Genomic DNA, 12,333 nt, shown 5'->3' with positions numbered 1-12,333 from the left:
GAAAGGGAGTGGACTGACTATACTTGGGGGGGAAAGGGGTGTGGGGGGTGCGGGAAGAGACTGGACAAAAATCGTACACCTATGGATGAGGACAGTGGAAGGGGGGTGGTAAGGGCAGAGGGTGGGTTGGGAACCGGGTGGAGGGGAGCTATGGGGGAAAAAAGAGGAACAACTGTAATAATCTGAACAATAAAGATTTAATTTAAAAAAACAAAACAAAATATGGCAAGAAATATGGGTAAGGTTTCAGTAGCAATAGAAGAAAATAAAATCAATTTTCTCCCTTGATACCAACTGGGTGTTTATAGATTGTCTATTGTCCAAAGTATGATTAATATCAATGCTGATCAGCTCACCTCCAACATATGCTCAGGAAGTTCCCTGTTTAGTTGGCTAACATAGTTAACTTTGACATTTGCTAGTACAATATTACCTTCTGAATGTTAGGGACCCGAGTAGTTCCTACATCATTTCAATTCTCACCTGGCCATTTTGATTAATGTTGACATTACCCAGTTCTGACATTTAGCTGTGACATATTGCAAAGATCCTAATCTGTAAGCTTGCTTAAAAATCTGCTCTGTTTAGATAATTTTAAAATATTGACATTATAAAAGGCGTTCCGAAGGTAAAAGCGTCTGATCCCTTCAAGAAATCTAGAGCCCTTTCCCTTCTCTTTTTGTAACAAGTCAAATGAAAAGTAAGCATCAGGCGGGAAGAAAACCAGAGCTTCGAAATCAGAGCAAATAGTGTCTCCCATTTTGTGGATTCAGTTTAGGACCTGGTGACAGAGAAAACATGCAGAAGTCAGGAGCTCAGAGGGCATCCAGGGAACTGAGGTTTGAACAATGATGAGCATTTTCAAAGTAACAGGAAGGTATTAGCAAATCAATGGACCCTTGTGCTGGGTCAGGAGGCTGAGCATTTGCTGGGGACCCCCAGAAGGACCTGGGCAGTTCATGAAGGTGAGGAAGACCTAGATAAGCATGCATGGATAAGATTATTTAATTTGCATCTAGTAGATATGTTTTCTTTTAATACCCAACTCTCATGTTAACTTGTGCATAAGTAACTTGCATAAGTCAGTCCTCAAGTAATGTTCAATTGGCAAGCTGAAAGTGGGTAACACGACTATTTTACATGGAAAGATGTATGTTATTGGTGGTTTGTGGGATGCATTCTCACTTCTCTCAGCCTAAACCAGCGGTTCTCAACCTGTGGGTCGCGACCCCTTTGGGGATAGAATGACCCTTTCACAGGGGTCGCCTAAGACCATCGGAAAACACATATATAATTACATATTGCTTTTGTAATTAATCACTATGCTTTAATTATGTTCAATTTGTAACAATGAAAATACATCCTGTATATCAGATATTTACATTATGACTCATAACAGTAGCAAAATTAAAGTTATGAAGTAGCAACGAAAATAATTTTATGGTTGGGGGTCACCACAACATGAGGAACTCTATTAAAGGGTCGCGGCATTAGGAAGGTTGAGAACCACTGGCCTAAACTATCCTAAATAGAGAAACCAGGTGATCTGCCACCAGCAGATGAAAGCCCTGGCGTAGGGTTGACAGACTTATTAAATGCTTACTGAAGAGTTGTTGTGGACCAGACCTTGTCTAAGGTTCCTGATTTGGGCAGGATCACTCCAAATTCAATGCAAAACAATGGGGCACATCTTCCTTTTTAAAGTAACAATGAATCAACTGTGTGGTGATCTAGTACAGTGCCTGACAACTGACTGTGTGAAATTCCTTGCACAGAATAATGATGTTGGTGCAATGATAACAGCAACCACCATCTATTGTGCATGTGGTAAGTGCCATTTCCTGTGCAAGATAGTCCACACATTTTATATCACTTAAAAGTCACTCAGGAAACAAGACTAGGGTGCCCACTATCATCAATTCCATTCAACATAGCTTTAGAAGTCCTAGCCACAGCAATCAAACAAGACAAAAAATATATATATATAAAAGGTATCTAAAGGAAATAACACACCCATTATTGGCAGATGTCATGATACTGTATATAGAAAACCCTAAAGACTCCACCAACGAACGATTAGAATAAGTAATTTCAGTAAAGTTGCAGGATACAGAATCAATATACAGAAATCTGTTGCATTTATATACATCAATAATGAATGATCAAGAGAAGAAATTAAGAAAACAACCCCATTTACAATTATATAAAAAAGTATAAAATAGCCAGGAATAAATTTCACCAAAAAGGTGAAAGACCTGCACTCTGAAACTATAAGACATTGGAAAAAGAAATTGAACAAGATACAAAAGATGGAAGAGTATACTTTGCTCATGGATTGGAAGGATTAGTCTTGTTAGAATGTGCTGACTACGTAAAGTTATATAGAGAATACATGCGATCCTAATATAAATACCAATGCCATTCTTCTCAGAATTAGAACAACGAATCTTAACATGTCTATGGAACTGTCAATCAATCCCAGGTGTTTGACTCTAGAATTCATGTTCCCACCTCGTGACAGAGCATGTTCTTCCTCATGATCTGTGTCAGGTGTGCTTTCTGATGACAGTATCAACTGTGTGTGAACAGGAGCTCTGAAGGGGATGCCAGGTGCTGGGCAGTGTGGGTAGGCATAGCCCAGGGAGGCTATAAGGGAAGAGCCCAATTTCAGATCCCAGAGACTCAAATGTGATCCACACAGACTGTCCCGATCATACCCTCGTTACACATGCACACATGAAAGCTGGTTTCTTTGACACTGAGATACCTCTGGTTTTTCCTAGAATTTTTCTCTCTGAATTGTGTGAAGGTGTGCCTGTCCCACTTCAACAGCAGCCAACACTCACTGAGCACCCCCTCCGGGTCAGCTCCACAGCTGGAAATGGAGACACAGGCCTCGGTTAATTCTCTCGGGCAAAGTGGTTGAAAGCATGGATGTTAGAGTCAAATTAACTTCAAATCCTGACACAGCTACTTACTAGCCATGTGATCTTGGACAAGTTACTTAACCTCTCCTGTTCTCCAAAGTCTTTAACTGTGGGGAAAAAAAATGACTTTGAGTCAGAGCAGGATAATGATGGCATACATTTTCAAAAACATTTTAAACAGTGTTACTGAATTGTAATTGACATACTGCACATATTTAAAGTATACGATTTGACAAGTTTTGACATAGCTATACACCCATAAAACCTTCACCACAGTCAAGAGAGTGAACATGTCCATCATCTCTAAAAGTTTCCTTGTGAACTTTTTATAATCAGTTCCTCTTTTATATCCTTTATCATCACCACCCCCATCATCCTGTTCACAACCAAATAGTCACTGATTTGAAGAGTGAAGATGTCTTGATAACTGATCCCTTTATCACTCTGTAATACCCCTGTTGGTCCCTGATAATTTTCCTTGCTTTGAAGTCTGTTTTGTCTGAAGGTAATGTAGCTACTCCAGATTTCCGTTGATGAGTATCAGCATGGTAAGTCTTTTTCCATACCTTTATTTTCAAAGTGTCTTTATATTTAAAATGAGTTTCTTGAAGACAACATATACTTGGGGCTTTTTTTTTTTAAAAATATATTTTATTGATTTTTTACAGAGAGGAAGGGAGAGAGATAGAGAGTTAGAAACATCGATGAGAGAGAAACATCGATCAGCTGCCTCCTGCACATCTCCCACCGGGGATGTGCCCGCAGCGCAGGTACATGCCCTTGACCGGAATCGAACCTGGGACCCTTCAGTCCGCAAGCCGACGCTCTATCCACTGAGCCAAACCGGTTTCGGCGGGGCTTTTTTTTTTTAATATACCTTCTGACAGTCTGTCGTTTATTTGATGCATTTGGAACATTAAAATTTAAAGTGATTATTGATATAGCTGGTTTACTATCCATTTTATTTGAACTATTTTCTATTTGTTTACCTTGTTCTTTCTTTGTCTTCCACTCTTACACCATAGCAGTCAATCATTTCACTTAACTTTAAGCTATCATCACTGAATACATTATTGGTATTATTATTTTGAATAAATTTTTATCTGTTAGATTAAGTATAAGACAAATTTTAAAAATGTTTTACCTTTATTTATTTCTTCTATGATGCTCTTCCTTGCTTTATGTTGATATGAGTTTCTAACTTATATCATTTCCTTCTCTCTGAAGAACTTTTAACATTTCCTGCACAGCAGATCTACCAGTGACAAACTCACTCAATTTTTGTTTGAGGAAGTCTTTACTTCTCCTTTCCTTTTGAAAGAGAAATGTTTACTGGATAAAGAATTCTTTATTGATGCTTTAAAAAATATATATTTTAAATACTTCACTCCACTCTCTTCTTCCTTGCATGGTTTCTGAAGAGAAGTCTGATATTACTCTTATCCTTATTCTTCTATAGGTAAATATTCCCCCCTATCCTGTGGCTTACTTCAAGATTTTCCTCTTTGTCTTTGATTTTTCTGTAGTTTCAATATACCTGTGTGTCATTTAAAAAAATGTTTTTTTGAATTTATAAAAAAAAAAAAAAGCTCGATGTGTTCTGAGCTTCCTAGATCTGCAGTGTGGTGCCTGCCATTCATTTTGAAAATTTATCAGCCATTTGTTACTTCAAATATTTCTTCTGTTCTTTTCTCCCTGTCTCCTTCTGGCATTCTATTGCACATCACATGTGTTATACCTGTTGTAATTATCCCACAATTCATGGATATTCCATTCCATTTTTCTCCCCATTCTTTTTTCTTTTGCTTTTCAGTTTGGGAAGTTTCTGTGGACATATCTTCAACGTAGTTGATTCTTTCCTCAGCTTTGTACAGTTTGCTGGTGAGTCCTTCAAACATACCTTCATTTCTGTTATTTTTTAAAATATATTTTATTGATATCAGAGAGGAAGGGAGAGGGAGAGAGAGATAAAAACATCAATAATGAGAAAGAATCATTGATTGGCTGCCTCCTGTACGCCCCCCACTGGGGATCCAGCCCGCAACCCGGGCATGTGCCCTTGACTGGAATCAAACCCCAGACCCTTTAGTCCACAGGCCGATGCTCTATCCACTGAGCCAAACCAGCTGGGGCTGTTATTTTGTTTTTAATTTCTAGAATTTCCTTTTGGTTCTTTCTCAGAGTTCCCATTTCTCTGCTTACATTACCCATCTGCTTTACATGTTCACATTTTCATTAGAGCCCTTAGCATATCAGCCACAGTTATTTTAAATTTCTTATCTGATAGTTTCAAATTTTCTGTCATATCTGAGTCTGGTTCTGAAGCTTGCATTGTCTCTTCAGACTATGTTTGTGCTTTATAGCAAGGCCTGCATGTGAGAGAGACACACCGGTCACTTGGCTCGCGCCCCAATTAGGGCAGGGGTCAAGCCCGCAACCCAGGTACATGCCCTTGACCTGAGACTCTTTGGTCAGCAGGCCAATGCTCTAACCGCTGAGATACACCAGCCAGGACGAGGCCTCCTCTTATTGATTAGTTCATTCATTTAACAATGAACTTTCATTTACTAAGAGTTCTCAGTTCTTCACTCAGGCTTGTGTTCCTACCTTGTCCTGTGCAGAATTACCTGTGTCAGTCATGACTCATCAGCTGTGGCCCTGCAGATTCATGAACAGCCTCCCAAATGCCAGCAGACTTGGCAGGCAGACATTTATATTGTTTGGGATTTGGGATTTTCCAAATTTGGGATGTTTTCAGCTTTTCTTTCTTCAAGCACATTTTCTGCACTGCACTGCCTCCTCTCTGTCTCCGACTCCAGTGACACAAACGTTAGACCTTTCGTGTGACCCCATAGATTCTCTCAATCTATCCAGTTGTTCCAATTGGACACTTTCATCAATCTATCTCCAAGGTGCCCTTCATTCCGCCATATTGAGCTTATCCAGTGAGTTTTTACTAAAACGTGTTATTCGTGTATTTCTTAGTTGTAAAATTTCCCGTTGGTTCTTCCTCATCTTGTTTATTTTTGAGACTTTCTATTTTTCCATTTGCTTCGTGAGTGTTCACCCTTACTTGTGGAGCACTTTTTGTCTAGCTGCTTTAAAGCCTTTGTTAGGTAATTTCAACAACTGTGTCATCTCAGTATTGGCCAAGTTGAGATATTTCTAGTTCTTCATATGCCAAGTATCCTGAATATTTTGAATATTATGTTATGAGCCTTGTATCTTACTCCAATTCTAGGGAGAGGTAAAAAAAAAAATTCAAAAGCAAGCATTTGACCAGGTTGGGTTCAGGCCACCAGTTCTGGCCAACCTCCTGTGGCCTGTGGTTTCCGTGTTCACTTTTCAAAGACTTTCCCAGGCTTAGCACAGTTCTGTTCTGCATGTGCGCCACCTGACGGCCAGTCTGGGACTGGGGCCATGGTCTATTTCTCAGTTCAGTTCTCAAGTTCCTGTAGACTGCCAAGAGCTGACTCTCTGTGTGTGCAGCTTAGAGTGGGCCCAGGGCTTCTCGGATACTTATGGGTCCACTGTCCTAAGCTCCTCCCGCTCTACAGTCACCCTGGTACTTCCTGGTTCCCTGAGGCTCCCTTTTTGGTTTTCACCCAGAAATCTGAGGCTTTATTTACCCCTCTTCTGACATGCGCTTCTTGCAACTACTGTAACTGTATTTGGGGCCGTCTGGTGGGAGGACAGAGAAAAAAAAGTAGCAGACAATTCATTCACTCACAGTCTTGAGACCATCCCTCCTCCCTTAGACTCCTGGGTGTCTTGGGGCAGAGCGGCCACTCTCTAGACACCCCTTAGTCCTCGAGCCTGAAACAGAGGCTTTCTCCTAGAGTTCTGTCTGTGCTGAAGCCCACGCCGGGGTTTTTGGCTGTCTTGGGTCGAGGCTGGGGGACCCTGTAGGAGTGGGTTGGTGGGAGGGGGAGAAAAGGTAAGCTCTTTGCCAATTCAGAGCCACTCAGAATTCTGGCCTCCCCCTGCCTGCTGCTGTTTCCACCTTAGCTGGAGCCAGAATCTGAACATTCTTCTTTAGAGAAGAATTCCACTTAAAGGATAATAGACTTAGCATTTTTACACTGTTTTAACATCACTAGAAAGAGGACAACCACACATTATGTGCATCCTGAGGAGATGCAACAGAAAGTACAAATGAATTAGTCTTGCTTGAGACAATGGAGCCTGAATTTCACTAAGCCTTTAGAGCTACATGCCAGCTAAGAGTGAATGACACTGCAATGAGCCATCATCCCAATCCAGGTTGTGAGACCTTCTGTAGTACAAATGACCTGGCATCGGCAACAAATAAATGGCACAAAGGAGAAGGTGAAACTATTACAGATGAAGGGGCTTCAGAGACATAAGTAAAAGGGGATAAATCTTAGGGGATTCTGGAGAAGATTCAAGGAGGTTATAATGAATGTAGAGTGCTAAGCACCGTGCCTGGAAAAATGGTAAATGAATGCTATTACTGCCTCTTGTCACAGGAGATGACAGCCTCTCTCTCAGGGCTGCTCAAGGATCAAAGGATTCATCTACCTTGCCCTTTCCTCCTGCACCTGGGCAGGAAGGCGGGACCCTGGCAGTATCCACTGCAGTGTGTATGGTTGGCCAGTAGATGGCAGCTCCGGCCAGTCTATCTGGAACCCTGGCACCACAAGAGAACTAGTCTTGTTTTGCTGGGAGAAGCAGGGTCCTGACTCATCACCAGCGTTCCCCTTCTCCTCCTAGGTAGGAGGCATAAAGCTGAAGGGAGAGAATCAGCAGAGCTTCTTAGATATAATCAGGGTGCTAGTGGCAGTTTTCTCAGGATTCATTATTTGCTCGGTGTTTCGTAGACCCAGTTAGACCACAGTTTGAACGCTGTCCCTAGACTCTGCTTCTTGTCCCAGTGCCTCCTGCTCCATCCTGAATCACGTGTGTGCAGGTCCACCTTGGTTCAGTTTCTCTTCCCTATCACGCTGGGGTAATGTACACGTACACACCACCCACTCCTGAGATGTCCTTCAGGAAAAGTGTCGAGTGAGTAAAGAAGTGAACGCACTCTGGACATTCAAGCACATATTATTCTTTCCCAGCAGACTCCAGGTCAGGCTATGTGTATTTTTTTTTTTTTGCCTCTCAAACAGGTGGCCTGGGAAGGGATTACCAGTGCTTTCCCTGGAACTTGATTGCTTAGGTGCAGATGTTTTTCTACTTCTTAGCTACATGCCCTTGGACACGTGCCTCCGTTTCTGCAACTCCAGAGTGAGGATAACAACAGCAGCTCCCCGGTCCTACTGTAGCGAGGACTAAGCGAGCAGATGCATTTAAACTGCTTAGAAGAGTGCCTGGCACATACTGCCTATTAATTGTCATTGGGACCTTGCCTGGCTTGGAGACAGATTTAATGCCCTTGCAGAAATGCATTTAAGGAAGATACCTAAAGAGCCTAGTGTGCCTGTCTGGCACAGGGGATGGCTCTCAAGAAACAACAGCCTCCCCTCAGGCTCCTCTTCTTTGCCTCCGCCTTCTGGTTATTGAGGTCATCATTATTGATTGGAGAGGCCTAAGGTAAGTCTCCAAGCCCATGAGTCATGAGTACTGCTTTGTCCACCTTCTTCCAACCCCAGGCTGAGCAGTGGCCTCTGAAGTCATCATGTGATGCTAGGGACAGTACATTCAGGATCGAGGGCTCTCCTCAAAGTGGCGCAAGACTCAGAAGGCACCGAGGAGGGGAGGAAAGGACCTCTGGAACACTGTCCCCTTTCTGATGTGTATGTGGTACTTTGGGGAGCACCTTACAAGAGTCATTGCTCAACTTTGGGGCTGTTGTTCAGGTCCAAAGGATTCCAGTGTGAACCACACAAGTGCAGGGGCAGGGACAGGGGATTATTATGGTCTTACATGATCTCACCATGTTTTTCTGTATGTTTGTTTGGAGAGATGGGACTTTGTGACAGACTATCACTAGGTGGTGCCATCAAAGTGAAGAAATCTTTAGGGTGAAAGCTCATCACCTGCCCTGTACAATAGAGTGGAAGAGCAGATAAACATGTATCTGGAGAAAATCAAACCCCTCATCTCAAAAAATTCCAGCCATCTGGTAAGATTCTGGGTAGAAATGGAGACTGAGCCAGGAGAATGTACATGGGGCAGGAGCACAGAAACTTAGGGATGGAGGTAGGGAGTTAAGCCAGGTTGTTCTGTCCTTGCCTACAGGTCTGGTCCTGATTCCTGAGGGCCCCCTCTGCTTTGCCAAGGAGACATGCCAGGATACCCACAGGAGGTCTCATGTCTTTACCTCACTTTGCCCTCAGCTGCCATACCCTTCTTCATTCCTTTCTCATAAGTCGAGATGTCACCTCCCTCTGGAAGACCCCTCATCCAGGTGGAACTGCCTGCTACCTTCTTTGTGCCCCACTGTCCTCACACCTCCTTTCCCAGGTGTCTGCCACTTTAGTGGACTGAGATTTTTACCACTGAGTGGCGATTTCCTGGCTTGGTGTCAGCAGGGTGTCAGGTCCCCAAAGATATGTAAGGGATTTATCACCCACAGCACCCTTGGGCTCTCAGGGACCACCCTCTGCCTCAGCACCCTGAGAATGTCCTAGAAATGCTGAAGGTTTCCCACTGGCTAAGCAGTGTGGAGAGCACTGGCTATATAACTTGCATAGTCCAGGGCACCATGAAAATACAGGACCCCTGGTTAAGAAACAGTTAAGTTTTAAGATGGAGACAGCAGAGCATGAAACCAAGAGTGGAGCCCCTCTGACTCCAGGGTCCTGTGTGACTGCACAGGCTGCACGCCCACCAGGCAGCCCAGAGTGTGGAGTCGAGCAAAGTTTCAGATGGGCCCTGTGCCTGTTGAATAGTCATCAGGTGACCACTGGCTGCTTGACAGGCGACTGGCCATCATCAGACTTTTCCGTGTATGCAGCCCTTCACATCAGAAATGCCCTTCCTCCCCAATTGTAAGATATGAGAGAAACAGCCTAGAATTTGGAGTTAGGCACACCTGGATTCAAATTCTGATTCTATTACTTAGCGCAAATCATGAACATCTCCAGGCCTCACCTACAAAATGGGAGGTAACAACACCCACCACGAATACTGCTGTAAATTCTAACGAGATTTGTGTAGAAAGCACTGGGTCTGGAGCCCATGTCTGCTGTGTCTCCCTGCGCTCTCCCCACTGAGCCACACTGCTTATCTTCAGAAGCATCTGATCAGCAGAGAGCAGGCAGATGTTAGGCCTAATGGTTGGGCAGTGCTTGCTCAGTGAGGAGAGTCACCATGTGGTGAGGCCCCAGGGTGCTCCATGGTCTCTGGCAGCATCAACCGAGTCAGGTAAGCAATGAAAGACAAGTTAGGGAGGCCCTGGAGAAGCTCTTAGGTCACAGAGTATCCATGGGGGAAATGCATTCATTCATTATCCAACAAATGCATATGAACACTTTCTGTGCCAGGTGCCAGGGATACAGTGGTCAGCAAAACAGGTGGGGTTCTGCCCTCTGTTCATGTAATGTGTGGGATTATGGTGTTCTGTTCTCCTGGATACATCTGTCCATAGCCAACAGCCAGCCAGAGTTTACTAGGCGCCCACCATGAGGCAGGAAATGAGACCACAACAGGTGCTGCGAGACTCCACCGCCCCCTCGGATTGAAATGAATGAGAGCTGTGTGCTTTCGTGCCCAACAGCCAGCACCTGCGACTCTTTGTAGGTGGGCTGTCCTCAGCCTGCTGGACCTCCCTTTGCCAAGAGCACAGAGAGCCCGAAGTCACTTGGAAATGACGTCCCGACATCACCAGGGGCAGCCCTTGCCCCACGATGACAGGGGCAGAGGTGTAAATACTTCAGCCCAGCTGGGGACAACTCTCAGGTGCCCTACTGGACTGAGTCAAGAGTTTGCTCTCCTAGGACGTTGCTTCACCTCAAGCTCTTGATGGCCCCCTTTCTTTCTTGTCCCTCACCTTCTGTTATCTGCCAGCTTTTCTGGGGCCCACTTCCTAATAACTTACTTTCAGACAAATCTTTTCTTATTCAGGATCTCCTTATGAGGAACTCCCCCACTCAAGATAGAAAGAGAAGAAAAAAGGAGGGAGCGATGGTTCCCCATTTTCATGTTATTTACTATAAACAGTGATGCCATGCGTCAGAAGTTGTCATTATGAATAATAAAGTATAGCTTTGCAAAATAATTCCTTTTGTATAAATTAGAGTGCATTCCAAGTTACCCCTGTAATAGGTTCACTCTCCCTCACTTGCATGCCAAGATGCTTTTAAGGGGGAAAAACAGGATGCATTTCAGCTAGCTCGGATTTGCACATACCTACCCCTTGATTATCCCAAACCAAGATATACCCATGGGGTGGCTCCTGCATGTAAATATCAATCGTCATGTGTTTGCTGTGCTCAAAAAGTTGAGCCTTGCTGGATCGGATCCCTGGGAATTTGGGGCTTTATGCCTTCCTAGACCAGGTTCACAGGCGCAGGGCTTGGAGGTCCAGGCTCCCCCCGGCCCAATCAAACAGCACACCTTCCTCCCACCAGGAATGTCTTTCATTCTCATCTAATCCCTTCTCACCAAACCCACCTTTTCCAGGAAATATTCTCAGATTCCTTCCTCTCAGATTCCTTCCAGCCCACCCCGAGCCCCCCTTTTCTGGCATTGTGGGAAAGTGATGTTTGTTGGAACCACTTTCTTAGCACATGGCCACTTCCTCCCATCCCTCAAAGCTGGCTGGAGTCCCTGAATCTTTAGCTGCAATCAGGCTGACTAGGCAGGAGCACATTAGGAGCCGGAGCCACGGCAGGAGTGGGAGCTGGGGCTGGCCTGCTGCCGCAGAATCACGGAAGCAGGGTGGGGAATGTCCAGCCCGTGGGCTGTAAAAGGCCTACAAAATCATTTGGTCTGATCCTGCCAAGGCACTAGGAGTGAGTTAATTACATATTTGACCAAATACAGCAGGCTAATTTTTAAGTTGATAATTTGGTACGGCCCGAGAATGATGTTATAAATATCCAAATGGCCCTTAGAGAAAAAAGGTTCCCCAGCCCTAAAGTATGGATGTGGGGCACCTGCCCAGCCCAGCTGCCGAACCTGGACACCTCCTCTCAGGTTCTGGACCTGACCCTTGGACATGGATGGGGACACTGTAGTGCCTGGGGCACCTGGCTGCCTTGCTGTGCTTCTGCTATGAAACTGGCAACTCCCTATTCCCTAGAGATTGAGCTCAGACTTATGGTGCCTCTTGACTCCAGGGACTGGGCCTCTGGCCACCTCTCCTAGGGCAAACCCTGGAAAGTTCCTGCTCCTTCACCAGACTTTGGAGTTCTAGCAAGCTTGGTGGCTGAGGCCTCTGGAGCAGTGTGACACAGAGTGCATGCTCTTGGTATCTCAGTCTGTTTTCTGAATCTCT

General features: G+C 44.4%; 1 pseudogene; it reads right to left on the bottom strand.

The window, feature by feature from the left end:
- LOC102755261 overlaps positions 1 to 4,825 on the bottom strand; it is a 7,989-nt pseudogene extending 3,164 nt beyond the window's left edge.
- Between the last annotated feature and the right edge of the window lie 7,508 nt (positions 4,826 to 12,333).

The sequence above is a fragment of the Myotis davidii genome, unplaced genomic scaffold (assembly GCF_000327345.1).
Source record: "Myotis davidii unplaced genomic scaffold, ASM32734v1 scaffold916, whole genome shotgun sequence".
In the NCBI taxonomy this organism is placed as follows: Eukaryota; Metazoa; Chordata; class Mammalia; order Chiroptera; family Vespertilionidae; genus Myotis; species Myotis davidii.
Note: the sequence above shows the minus strand (reverse complement) of the source record. Positions and strands in the feature narration are given on the sequence as shown.